Consider the following 14,943-nt stretch of genomic DNA (forward strand, 5'->3'; position numbering starts at 1 on the left):
CATCATCTGTGTCAAATGAACAATCTAAATGATTCTAAACAATCAGTTAAAAAACTGTGTTAAATATTAAAATAAATAAATAAATGAAGGAGGGCTTTAGACATCCAGAATAAATACTTATGTACACTTATGCATGATTTTTGCTGAGATTGATATAATTGGTTACTCTGACAGAATTCATCGGCTTATTAGTATTGTAATGTTGAAACTAAATGTTCATCCTTGTATTACATACAACATGTACATTGCCCTCCAGAATTATTATTACAAGCGTCAGAAAATATTAATTGTAAGGAATGGCTGTTTAGAGCTTCTATAATGTAAGAATAACAGAAACTAACTTGTTTCACCACGGTACCCATAACTAGAAGGGAAAAAATAGCATGTCGTGCTTTAATTTAAAAAAAAATGTAATCATTGGCAAATTGCTGCGGTGTAAGAGGAATGAAACAATCGGGGATATGTTGTTATAGGAAAATATTCAACTTTGATGTTGTTAATGAACTTTAATCTCATCCATGATTAGTTTCCTGAAACAGCACACCCTGCCTTGTTTTATTACTTATTTTATTATTTATTTCTTACTAAATAACTAGACATTAATATTGATAATATGATCCTCTATGGTTTATGTGTTATAGTCCCTGCTGCATTTAAACACAAACTTTTACTGACGAATGCTGAAACCTCGCTTAAGTAATAATAAAAATCAACACAGATCTTTTAGCTGTTTCATAAGTGATGGAATATGAGCACTTATTGCATTTGCTGTAGTAAACACAGACTTCTGGACCATATTGGATTTATCACTGTTGCTTTTACTGTTGCAATGAAAAACAGAAGCGAAATGTTTCAACACTTCATATAAATATATCAAATAAAGAAGTAAGTTGCAGTCACAGTCCTGTGAAAGCTATACACCAAAAATGTCTTTTTCTGCTCTGCTGTACTCCAGTGTAGCTGGTCCTTTTGGAGTGAGAAAAACAGAATAATGTGCAGTACTGTTGCCTTGCAGGACTACAGTTAATAAACACTGGAATAAAATTCCAGATAAATCATATATGCTATGCATTATCATTTGTAAAGTCAAATTTATTTATAACTGTTTCTTTGTTGGTAATGAGGTCGCTGTAAGGCTATTGCAAATAGTACTGGAACCACAGTGCTGCATGTGTGGTTGAGATGCTCATTAGGGCTCATTTCAGCAGTTGATTGACAGGAGAGCAATGCTCAGTGAAGTAGCAAGAGAATTAGTGAGTCAAGGATGACTTGCTAATAAAGGCGAGATCACAAACCTACTTAACCTGAGATACTGCAGCTTCGAAGATAGAAACTAGACAAGAAAGACAGTGAGAGATGGTTCTTCTTGTTGGAATAAAAAAGGATCAATAGCAATGCGCAAATCAATTTGTTCCCTGCAAACTGCAGTGACACAGAAATGAAATCGGGCTCAAACAGGCCCACCTAGACTCAGGAAGGTCCAGTAATCATCACCTGCGAAAGACGAACAAGCTCCATGACATGCATTTTTCACCAGTCAGTCAAATGCCACCCTGATGTTGCAATGCACATGTGAACCGAGGGAGTGAAAACATCTATTAAAAAAACAAATCTGCTGAAAAAAAGCTCAGCTGGCCTCAAGACATTCCGTCTTCCCTACTGCCTGTGCATTCTGTCTTATACATCTGAGCTTTTATTGATTGCAGAGAGATTTTCTTTTTCCTTTTTTTCGAGAGCTTTCCTAGGGAAAAAAAAAAAGATGAAACAGTGTCTCAAGGCTTAAGTACCCTCAGACCCAGGGCAGGCTTTCAGCCAGTCCATCTGAGACACTGCAGAAAGAAAGAAGAGCTTTGTTGGATCTAAGTGGAGGGAGATGTAACCAACCCGAGGCTCTTTCTTAACTAAATTATGTGAGCAAGTATAAGAATGGATGGTAAGAGAGAAACGTAGAATATGGGCTCAAATGACAGAGAGAGAATAAGAGATAGTGATCCATCTGAACCTGGGAACTAGCATGTCCTTGAACATGACATATCTATCCTCATCCCTCATCTCTCCCACTGATCTGACTTTGATAAAGAGGTAAAGAAATAAAAAACGAGAGACAGATGGACAAAGACAAAGAGGACCAAAGTGAGACAGAGATTCAGGAAATAAAACAAAGTCAAAGGAGGACCCCAACAACAGACTAATATGCAATGGGACAAAAGCAGGCAGATAAAGAAAGCTACCCTGAGATATATGAGAGAGGAAAAGAAAAAAAACAGTATGCTGTTCTGCCGACAGCTGAAACAAGTCATGCCCCCAATGTCCCCTTTTAAAAGCTATCAAAAAGACCAGCTGAGCAGAGAGAGAGAGGAGAGACAGGAGCACAAAACACATCTAATCCCTATTTCAGGATTTGTAGCCAAAAGTGTACGGCCATCCATTTTGAACCCTTTCTGTCCACAAAGCAATTTTATCAGAATTATAAAGCTGATGAGCAGGTGAGGCCCGGAGGCCAGCATGAGTACGAATCATTCCTCCGACCGAGGACAGAGCATCTGTGAAATGGCCTGCACACCTTTAAAACACTCTCATTCACTCATAAATGGAGTGTGGGATCTTCCTATATCTACAGATACAATGAGAGAGAGAGGGTTATAATTTAGTATATGACAAAATCACAATTGTTTAAACTTCATATAAATGGAATAACGGTGTACAAAATGAAGTTATTTGAGAGGTCCAGAATATCCCCCAAACCCCTTTCTAATGTTTTATAGCTGGGCAGCGCTCTTCTTTTATTAGAAAATGATCACATAAGGATGATGGATCTTTTATGTAAAGTGCCAGGAGTCAGATTAATCCCCAGCTGTCAGTCAAAGAGCAAGGCTGTTTTTTTTTTCTTTTTAATTTTTTTTAAATTATTACTTCATCACAGCCTTGTAACAGTCATTTACTGTTAAAATCCTGTTCTTTCTTTTTTTATTGTAGGAAAGTGTCGGAATATGAATATGAATTTATTATTCAGAATGAACAGATAATATGTTCTAAACAGATACAAATACACATACAAATGGGGTGGCACTTCTACAATCACAAAGTGGTCATGAAATTTGCAGGATAACGAAAACTCATCTTCACTAACACTGACAGCGTTCATTCATTCATCCTTGCCTGGTCAGGGTTGTGGTGATTTAGAATAGGCTACTACTTTGTTTGTATTCGAGGAAATAGAACCAACTATAAAAACTCTTCTGGTTTAGACTACACCCACTTCAGGTTTCAATATGAAAACAGATACAAATATGCCTATTTGGAGCACTAAACAGATACAGATAGTAGCATTGCTTTACCTCCCTACATTATTGCATATTTTTAGACTGGCTGTGATCCAACACTAATCTGATTCGACATGACACATACATTCAGAACTAAACAAACAAAACAGAGGCAACACTCGCAGTAACAGTGTGATATTAATTTGCAGTAGTTGCTGGGTGCAAATTTGCCGACAATCATTATGAGGGCGAGGAGGCAGAAGGGCACTAGATTTGTGTGACTTTCTATGGCATGGGAGTGAAGAGAGGAGAATCAGGCTTGTGACACAGCTCTTACCTTTCTTTTCTCTTTTTTTGTGATCTTCTTATGATCTTTTTTTGCAATAGCTGCCAATATGATGATGATCGTACAGGCAAAATTCATGGGAATTCCGATCCAACTGTTAAAACTAAGGTTGTGTGTATTATTACATATCAGATATGTATCAATTCCAATGCCATATGTGAAACTGGCCCAAATCAGATGCATGGCAACAGATAAATTTGCTGACAGATAGCAGAGGATTCATGGCTAAAAGGGGTCAGTTTAGACACACAGCGGTCAGTTATGGCAGAAGAACAGTGTGTGGTGGGCTAAAAATAGCCCACATGGTCCATACCTACATATCCAGAGAGGAGTAAAAATGGCCCAAATGCAACCAATGCCTGTACTACATTTCCCTTTCTAGACCAAAAGGCGCCTAGATTCTAGCCTTCCTTCATATTATGTGTGAGATATGGTCTCATCAAGGTTGAGTTGTGGCTGTTTTCTGGCAGCCAGATTCAGATCTGGATTTTACTGTCATTTCACGGTGGTATGTGGGCCAGATAAAGAAGTAAGAGTGTGCCAGCTTTCAGATATGGCTTGTTTGCTCTCAGAGAAAAGCATAATCAAAAACAGCCAATGACTCATAATACTGCTAACTGTAGATATCCAAATGGCAGAAATGGGAAAATAGGTCACAAGTAGATAACAGATTCAAACCAGCATGATAAAAGACTGAAAATGCATTCCAGAGCAATGGCAGAAAGAAAGAAAGAAAGCATTGTGCAAAATATGTAGTGCACTGTTTTGGGTATTTTGCCATTTTTTAGCCCTGTTCAAGAGCATAATGGAGAATATCCAGTGTGCTCTTGAAATCCAACTAGATAAGTATCCAAATAATGTACCCTGGGGAGTACAGACTACCCATAATGCACAATTTTGTTTAGGGTTTAGGGCACCATTAGAGCACCACATAATTCAGTGGACAAAATACATTTGGCCAATGTAATGTGCAGTTTGAAGGTAGCCAATGTAGTGAATTGGGTGAATTAATGCTATTCAAGACATAATAAAATGGAAATGATAATGTGTTCTGCAATGTAATATACTGTATTTCCGAATGGGACAGGATATTCAGATGGAAAAAAAAAGCTAATCCTAGACTTGGATTGTTAAAAATGGCATTGCAAAGCAAATGGAGTCCGACTCAAGAATTTGTCTACAGTCATTTGTGTTTGATAGCTCAATGATAGCTAGGTAGGTGAAATTTGACATGATAATATTTACTCTAAGGAAGCAAATGTACTAAATTGTACCTTTCCTTATCCCTGGGATACCTTAAATCTTTGGTTCCTTTCACATGTATATTTTACCTGAAGTTCTGAATATACACTATATGGCCAAAGGTATCTGGACACGTAATTATCACACCCATATGTGGTTCTTCCCCAAACTGTTGCCAAAAAGTTTTAAGAACACAATTGTCTAGGAAAACTTAAAGACTGGATTAAAAACTGTGCACCAAGGCTCCTTTCTCAACATCAGGGTCTGGCCTCAATAATGCTCTTGAGACTGAATGAGCAGAAATTCCCACAACCACACTCCAAAATCTAGTGGAAAGCCTTCCCAGAAGAGTGGATGCTCTTAAAAGAGCAAAGGAGGGACCAACTTTGGAATGGGATGTTCCACGTACTATCGGCCATCTAGTGTATTGTACCTTTAAAAATGATTTAAGGTACATAACTGGGCCACAGTTGGGCCTTGATTTAGTTTTTAGAATAAAGCTTTAAACATACACTACATTGCAGCTTCCCTCATAAAAAAAGATACATAATAATGTGGATAGTCATTTGGGGATAAACCCTAATATCTATTAACAGCTTGACAATGAAACTATTGAGGTTGAGTTATGTATTATATCACAACATCGCAAGAATGATGTGAGGCAAACTAGTTCACATACTCAACAGCAGATGGGCAGCAACATAATGATTTCAAATTTCCTTAGTGTTTGAAGTCCGTAATGTTCTACTGGGAGCATGCTGTGTTTTCCTGCAAATACTAAACATGCTAAACAGAAAAACACTAAACTTACAGTTCTGTCATCTGCCCTGTTGTGTAATTTGTACTTTGATTGGACAAGGTGTGTTGAGTCTATGCTCCTCCTTAATGATGTGTTACGGACGTGTCAGCAAAGCAGGCTAAAAAATATCAGCCTAAATGCAGATTACATCTAGGAAGCATTTCATTCTGTGTAATCACCTGACACGACTGTCATTGATAGGCTGCACGAATCTACTATCTGGGCTAGAAAGAAATCAGCCCCAGCCTTCTTTATACCATTCTGTGTATTTTTCTTACAACCACTGGTGGTGCTGTTGTGCTTGGTTCCACAAAAGTACAAAATATTCTGCCTTAAAATACTTGTTAACAGCAAATAATCTGATGTAGATGGCAAACTTTGAAATCTCATATTAATGTATATTTAGCCTTGGAAGACAGGAAGGGTTTAGCAAATGATCTGTGCATAGCATGACCAAGAACACAAAGTAAAGTAAAAGGTTAGGTGTGATTTCAGGTCGTCTGGATCATGAGCAGCCTACACTGCTGTACTGAATCGAAACTTCTCTCAAAGGCATTTTATGAATTCATATTGCTCAGCTAGCGCAGCCAACCCTTTAATGTGGAGGCAGCATTCTGGAAAATACAAATCTCTTTGTTGCTGAGGCAAGACAAGGCAGCTAAGCGTGTAAGAGACGATGTGATGTAAGCAAGGCCTGGTGCATGAGCCAGGTGTAGTGCCTGGAGTCACATTTTTAATCAGGCCTTGTGATCACCCTGACTGCAGCCAATTAGCCTAGCTGTCCTTTACAAAAGCACACAGGCGCGGTGTGTGTACAGACCACCGAGTCTAGAGAGCTCTTTACTCCACACACCGGTGCTTTATCTGATGACTTTGTTTTCTGAGTGGCCCCGGCTCACAGTGAGGTAAGAAGACAGCGTACAAGAAAGATACACATGTGGCAAAGAAGCTGGGATAGGTAGAGATGGAAGGTGAGAAGGTTTATTAAGGCACAGTAAGAAAATGAGGAGAGTAGCTTGACTCTCTTGCTGTCACGTCTGTTGTGGCACAAAACAATGCAGCAGCTCCTGGTTGAAATGAGGCTTGTCAATACACACTATTTTTAGCATTGTGCTATGTATGTGTGTGTGTGTGTGTATGTGTGGGCATGCACATGGTATCTGTTATCTTCTTATGCCGGGAATGTATCTGAAGTGAGGGTTTACAATCCAATTAATCCATCATAGGGTGAGAAGATAGGAAGGAAAACACCTCCCAGTGACGTACGTCAGCACACTCCTCTGCTCCTGTTAAGAGACGAGCTTGTTTTCACGTCATGTTGTCATGCACATCATTGCTCCATGATTTTAACTTCCGTTTGCCCACGTTTCATATAGTATGATGAGTGAAAAACACAGGCATTAACTTGTCATGCAGAAATGCTTACAATTTCAAGGACTTTTCTTATTTGAGTGGAAATTAAGAAACAGAAGAAGGAAAAAACCGCTAAATGGTCTTTTATAGAAAACAGGAATAGCAGTGAATCTAAAACATGCAGATTAAAAGTTTATAAAATGTGCATCAAACATCATTTTATGGCATTAAATATAATGTATATTTTATTTAGAGCTCAAAATGAACTAAGCGATTTCTCCAAATTGCTTCTGTTACATAAATAATGTAGCATGTTTTGTTCTCCATGTATAAAATAATGTGTACTATGTGGACAATCCTTTTAAGACATTTAATTATCTTTTGTCTTCTATGAACAAAATAGTGTTTACTACTGTATGCATGTGTCCAATGTGAAATATCCCTTTAAGCTGTTGTTTATCATTTATATAGAAATCAATGCATACTATGTGCATTCTATGTACACAGTATACTATGTGAGATATGAACTTTTTTTGTGTCCTCCATGTATAAAATACTGAATAGTACTATAGTTATACTATGTTTTCAAGGTAATTAGCGTTCTTTTTTCTCCTCATGTAATAAATAAAGTGTACTATGTGGACAATCCCTTTAAGTCATTTAGCTGTAATTTTGTTTTCTATGTATAAACACTGATACTATTTATACAAAATAACATGTGCCATACACACTGTAAGTATATTAGTTGTGTTATCTCTTTTGTAAAGTGTTGCTGTTTGGTCTGTTACCATGGCAATTATCCCTTTAAGAAATTTAGATGTATTTTGTCCTCCATGTATAAAATGATCTCACCTTATGTTCTGCAGATGTAAAACCCCACATGTGTATTCCACCAAATTACACAACTTGTCTGTCATATACATATGATAAATGCAAAAACAAACAAATGACCAAATAAATCATTAAAAATAAAACAAATAAAACTTTATCATATTACACAGAAATGTAAGTGGCAGAAATGTTGTTCCCCAATGAAGTGAACAAAGAAGAACTCATAATAGAATGTGATTTACTATGCTTTAAGACACTCAGAAAGAAATAGAAATGAAGTGTCAATATTTTGACTTTTTTGTATTAAATAAAAAATAAGGCATATTGCATTTATCAAGGTGAAATCAACAATCCAATTTAGCCCAAACAGTTTCTCTTATAATTGGGAAGTCTATTACTGATGTTTCACACCATCAAACACTCAACATTCTCTCTCTCTTTCTCTCTCTCCCTCTCTCTATCTATCTCTCTCATTGTGTCAGCAGTACTCAAAGTCACATTTAGTACAGTGGCTCAATGGCGAGTAGCTCGTCCAATTAAACTCCACTCCTACGCAGAACGCTCGTTCGAGTACATCTGCCCACTTCCCGCAAGAGAGCTCCAGGATGTATTCAGTCTGGCTAGACATGGACTGCATTCGGCAAATATCACAAAGAAATATTACAGTCCTGCAAAAGAGAAGAGCCGTTAATGGAATTAGGGTCAAAACGTCTTTAGTTAATTGTCTCCCCTTAATAGAGCAGAGTTGCTGAGACCCATCTGAGCGGTTTCCACCAGAGGAGAAAAGATGAAAAGAGTTTTTATCAGTGATGGCCTGTTAGGGATGATTATATTTCAATGGGCCTCAGGTCTGACTGATACATTCTAGTTGTCCAATGGAAGGAGGAGAGTTGAGCTGATAATGATTTCAAATGGCGCCGTTACTTAGCAGACAGAGGTTTCATTTCTCCTATCTCATTAAGACAGAGAGACAGAGAGAGAGCGAGACTGACTGTACATATACACAGAGGCATAGTTCTCTCTGCTTCATTTAAAACCATGGAGAACTCGTTATGAAAGTTGGTGCCGACAGGGAATTTCTATTTTCTGTGAGAAGCAAAGTTGTGGTTAAGATATTAAGCTTTCTGCCAAGGATCTAGTAGACAAACAACCCAAGGACACAAATGATATAAAGTACATAATCATCTGCAGATTGCTTTACAATAAGCAAAGGTTCATCTCGCTAAGCATTACATCCAATGTTCCATTTCATCTCATGATGGATGTTTTTTTTGTTGTTATTTTACTTCACACAGAGGAGCTGTATTCCCTCAGTTTGATCAGAAACACAATGTTTTACTCGAGATTTTTGTTTGCTGGAGATGTGAGTCTTGTTTCGAAGGTCTCCAATTGTTGCCTTAGGTTTATGTACTGGATTCTTTCCACAGAGGAAAAATGCACCTTTCCTTTCTACCACAACCTGTCTATTTCCAGTGGTAAAAACATCCTTTAAGTTAGGTGTGCACAAAATACCTGAAATACAGATTACCTCTTCTTTAGTTTAAGCTGTTGGATGCATTTCGGTTCCTGTATACACTATGCATGTTCTATGTGGACTGTTCCTTTAAAGTTGTCCTTTTTAGTTGTCCTTGTATAAAACAGTGTAAACTATATGTACTACATAGACTACCATTTTAACAAACATATGTCTTTTAAAATTGTAGTTGTTTTAGCCGTCCATTCCTTCCCTGTGTAAACTAATGTGTACTATCAATTTTAGAAATTAAGCTCCTTTGTCATTTGTATAAAACACTAAAATTCCGCACAATCCTTCTAAAAAATGCAGCTGTTTTTTCCCCTTTATTTAGAAAATATTGTTATACTTGTACCTATACTTGTTATCCATTTAAAAAAAATATCTGTCTTAAAAATAGCTGTATAAAATATAAACTATAATCTCTCTATACAAAATAATTCATAGTATATGTACTATCCCTTTGAAATAAAATAAAGTGTGCTATATGGATTATTACTTTAAGTAATTTAGCTGTCCATTCCTCAGCCACATACAAAATAAGTAAAATGTGCACTATCCCCTTTAAATTAAGCTTTTTTGTCATCTATGTAAAAATGGAACTAAATGTGTACATTCTAAGCAATCCCTTTAAGAAATTTAACTGTATTTTCCCCTCCATTTACAAAACAATGTAACTGTGTGTACCTGCGACCTACTTCTTTAAATAAGAGCTATCATTTTGATTGACCTTGGAAAAAAGTTTTTTTTTTTTTAATTATTATTTTTTTTAATCTCTCTATAAAATAAAAATAAAATAATGCATACTATGTGTACTGCCCATTTAAGGCATTTAGCTCTCTATTGTTCATGTACAAAATAATAAGTGCTTTATGAACCCATGTACATCTGTCCATTCATGCAATCATCTATCAGCCAATCACGTTGCAGCACAGCAATGCATAACATTATGCAAATACAGGTCAAGAGCTTCATTTCACATCAGAATGAGGAACAATGTCATCTCAGTGACTTTGACCTCGGTATGGTTGCTGGTGCCAGATGGGCTGGTTTGACTATTTCATAAACTGCTGATCTCCTGGATCAGTCTAGAGTTTACAGAGAATGATGCAATAAGCAAACAAGCAAACATGCAAACAAAAAAAAATCCAGCAAGTGTCAGTTCTGTAGGTGGAAACACCTTGTTAATGAGATCAGAAAAGGAAAGGTCAGAAAAGAGAGAAGGTGTACAGTGGTTTTAGCTGACAGGAAGGCTATTTTATCAAATAACCACTCTTTATACCCGTGGTGAGCAAAAAGCATCACAGAATGCACGAAACCTGTGGTAGATGGGCTAGAACATCAGAAGACCACACCCAGTTCCCCTCCTGTCCTCATCCGCCAAGAACAGGAATCTGCAGCTACACTACATAGACTAGTGCTGTATTTTTTTATTTTATTATTACTTCTTTTCACGAAATAATGTATGCAATGTGTACTATGCCCTTAAGGCTTTTAGTTGACTTTGTCCTTCAAGTAGAAACTAATCTATACTATATGGTCTATAACGTTAAGTGATTTAGCTGTCCTTTTTGTCCTCCGTTTGTAAAATAATGTAAAATGTGCACTGTGTGTGCTGTTCCTTTTAGAAATTAAGCTTTTTTTGCCAGCTTTGTATCAACAAATGTGTGGGAATGTCATCTGGGTATACAATAATGTGTAGTATAAAATAAAGTGTAATGTATAGAAATGTCACTTTTCTTTTGTCCCTAGCTTTGCTCCTATTTTTTTAAGTGCACTTATTTATTTATTTATTTATTTAGTTAGTTAGTTATTTAATTAGTTAGTTAGTTGCAATATATAAAATATGATATGTAATTTATTGTATTGTACAATTGAGGGATTTTTCTTAACAATTTTATACAATGATCAGAGGATCTTCAAGCCAAAAACCAGCATTGCACTATCAAACAAATCATCTTGAATCTGGAGAGCAATCAGATTGCTAGCGAGGACACTTGATATGCTGCAAATTGCATGATGTATGAAGATGTGAGAGTCCTCACTACATTCTAGATATTGTGAAATGATAAAATCACTAGTAAAAGCATTCTCACCACAACTGCCTCAGACCGATAAGAGGGGAAACTGACCCTCTCCCAGAATCCTCTGCCAGCAATCAGCCTAAGAAAGTCCTCACACCCTGAGAGGAGACCTTTGCTTCAGGCGCCTCTCACCCCCTGAGGATCCCTCTATACCGGCTTTCATCTCAGCTGGATTGTTTTGAATTATGACTCTCAAATCCAGGCAGACACAGACACACACACACACGCACAGAGAAAGACCTCTCGTCAGACAATCAATGCCAGGTGGAGAAATATGGGGGCTGGGTATTTCTGATGCTGGAGGCATTTTATATTTATTATTTATTTATTTATTTATTTTCCCACTCTGCTTCTCTGTTCTCAGTTCCCCTCTCATCCTACCATTAGTTGAAATGTTTAAAACATTTTTACACTGTAAAATGGCATAACAGAACACAGAATGCTATATAGTCTCTATAAAACATTAGCTGTACCCGTGGAACCTGAATTTTTTCATATGCCACTTATTGGAAATGCCTCTTTCCAGAGTCATAGTAGCCTCCAGCAACACCACAACCATCTGCTAAAGTCCAGCTTGCAAAGCATTTATGTTCTAGCATTAAAATAATCCATACTAAGTTGATTTTACCCAAGCTAGCATTGCAGGTAACTGAGAGAATTAACTTTTGAGCATTTTTGCTGGTGCATATGTACATAAACATTAACAGATTTTTTTTTTTTTTCTCCACAAGAGCTATAGAGACCCTAGGCATTACAACGATAATTTGTTAAACACCACTTTGGTAAGGATTTATAGTATGTTATTATGCCAAAATTAATTCATGCTGAAACATGAAGAAGAAACAACGTTACCTCAGACTGACTCCTTCCAAAAATGCTAAATAAACTTCTCACTATATCAACAATTACACACGTTTTTAAAATCAAAGCATGCGAGTGTCCTCCTCCGTAAATTGCTATTATAGAAACAGCAAGGTATTAGAATGAGCACAGTAACAAAAACCTGTTGTTTAAATTACAACCAACACTATTGTCAGTTCTGCTTAATAGAAACACTTCTGACCAATCACAATCAAGAATTCAAAGGTACTGTGGTATACGATTTTAACTAACTAAATAACTAAGTAAGTAAGTAACTAACTAGCATTGTAGATGTCAGAGATTTTGCTTGATAGCATATTTGCTGGTGTATAAATAACATCTTGCTTACCTCAAGCACTATCACAAGCAGTTGTTAAGCTGTAAATTGCAAAACACTTGTGTTCTCACATCTCACACTGAGGTGATTTTATGTAGGCATAAAGCAAATTAGCTGAATTTTCTGGCTTTGATTAAAAACTAGCGATTAAAAGAATTACTTGATATTGGCTAAATGATTTGTTGCTAACTTGCCTAATTTCTTTACTCCTATCTCCTTGCTTATTTAAAGGTCAATGCAATACTTTGCATCATCTCTTCGTTGGGTGATGGGGGAAATGGTTAAAATGCTCCACTTTCTAGAAACCACAAGCGTGCGTGCCTTTTATGTTTCATCCTACATTTCTTCCTTTTCTAGATATAAAACATCATTTCCTCAGTTACATACTTATGTACAGGTCATGCCTGTTACATCAGCTAAAGGTTAGTAGATTGAAAATGACTCACATTTATTATAGCTCAGGTGGCATTGTAGTCCACTGGAGAACAAAAACACAATGTTTTTGCTGTCCTTGGGATTGTTTTATCCACAGTTCATATCTTCAAAAATGGAATGCATTACTATTAATAAACATGGAATTTCAACCACAGTAATACAGTTGCCACTAATCCTTTTTTTTTTTTTTTTTAAAGAACATTGAACTTGGGCTTTATTTACCTTTATTTAACTTGGTACCTTTTTAGACCTTTAGTGACTTTATTTAAAAATAAAATCAACCAACAACCAACTACTGTTCAATATTTTTTCCTAATGAGCAATTGTTGATCACCATTCTTCCAAATAACCAATCACTGATCACCACTGCTGACAATGACCAGTCACCAATCATCATTATTCCCAACAGCCAATCACTGATCACCACTGCTGACAATGACCAGTCACCAATCACCATTGTTCCCAACAGCCAATCACTGATCACCACTGCTGACAATGACCAGTCACCAATCACCATTGTTCCCAACAGCCAATCACTGATCACCACTGCTGACAATGACCAGTCACCAATCACCATTGTTCCCAACAGCCATTCACCAATCACCATTATTCCCATCACCACTATTCCCAACAACCAATCACTGATCACCATTATTCTCTACAACCAATCAATAATCACCCACACACTTTTTTTGATCTTCATTTTAAACTCTCTCCTTGGCAATATTTTCAAGTAAATAAAGTGAGTTATTACATCTATAACCATTTCTTTGCTGAGTACTTACTACCAATGCTTCATTTTGTCTGTATTCCTGCTAGAAATTGTTATTTATTTTGTAAATCTATTCATAGTCATTAGTGCCATAAGCAAATACTTCTTCTGTCTATAATAAATCTATTAACTGTCTTCAGAAAATTTGCCTTCTTGTAACACATGATTTGCAAAGGATAATAATGATTCAATGAAAATGCAAAGTAGCCCATGATGACATCTAGTTTTTTTTTTTTTTGAGCATGCATTAGCTACATTACCATAAGTTGTTAACACTGCTTTAAAGCTAAATTGCACATTTCAGCTGGTGTTATTTTTAGGTATTGTTGTGGTATTTACCGATGTGTCACTGCTAAAGTTAACACACTACCATTAGGAGAATTACCTTCTATACCTGCTATTAGGAAAATAGCCAAAACCCCAGTCCAGGTGCCTGCCATCATTCTGAAGCAATACAAATATCCTTTAAGCCAGGGACCTGCAGCATGAAAACATCCCATACCAAATCTGTTTTAGACTTTTATCCCAGAAGCACACTTTTAATGATTATTATTTAGTGCACTATCAGCAAAACACCATCAAATCAATTCAGAACTGTCTCCAGTGTATGAACATTTAATCTAGTGGCAAAATGCAGCGTCTTTGGAACAGAACACTCCAGCCAGGCATTGTGTGGGAAGGTATCGTAGCAGTAAAATTAATACAGCATATGTCAACATGGCTGGGAACCATTTCAGTAAAACTCATGCACTTGCTATCGAACATATTTTGAAAAGGATTCACCTGTGGACCAATTTATGTATGTGATATTATAAATGGTAAATATTATTATTCCTAGTGGCATTTTCCAGGAATTAATTTCAGGGGGCCAGGAGGGTGGGAGGGATTGGGGAATATGCTAAATAAGAAAGCCTTTCTCAAATATACATTACAGTACAACAAAATGCTTCTCTTCACATATCCCAGCTTCATAGGAAGTTGGAGTCAGATCAGCCATGATACAGCACCCCTGTAAATGGCTTAAAGGGTTAAGGGCCTTGCTCAAGGGCTCAACGCTGGCAGACTTAGCTGCCTTAACCACTGAGCCACCACTGCCCATCACAGTGT

The 14,943-nt window shown here is 36.8% G+C and overlaps 1 protein-coding gene across 4 annotated transcripts in view; it reads right to left on the minus strand.

Annotated features, from left to right (window-relative positions):
- Positions 1 to 14,943, minus strand: part of si:cabz01090165.1 (uncharacterized protein LOC100333421 homolog) — a 164,237-nt gene that overhangs the window by 88,474 nt on the left and 60,820 nt on the right. Inside the window, exon 3 of one of the 4 annotated variants that reach the window (XR_008301904.1) lies at positions 11,444 to 11,622. The exons of the other annotated variants lie outside the window; for them this stretch is intronic. The gene's annotated coding sequence lies outside the window, so the exon portion shown is untranslated. The remainder of the gene's footprint in view (positions 1 to 11,443; positions 11,623 to 14,943) is intronic. 4 annotated transcript variants of the gene reach the window in all.

This window comes from Pangasianodon hypophthalmus, chromosome 6 (genome assembly GCF_027358585.1).
Source record: "Pangasianodon hypophthalmus isolate fPanHyp1 chromosome 6, fPanHyp1.pri, whole genome shotgun sequence".
In the NCBI taxonomy this organism is placed as follows: domain Eukaryota; kingdom Metazoa; phylum Chordata; class Actinopteri; order Siluriformes; family Pangasiidae; genus Pangasianodon; species Pangasianodon hypophthalmus.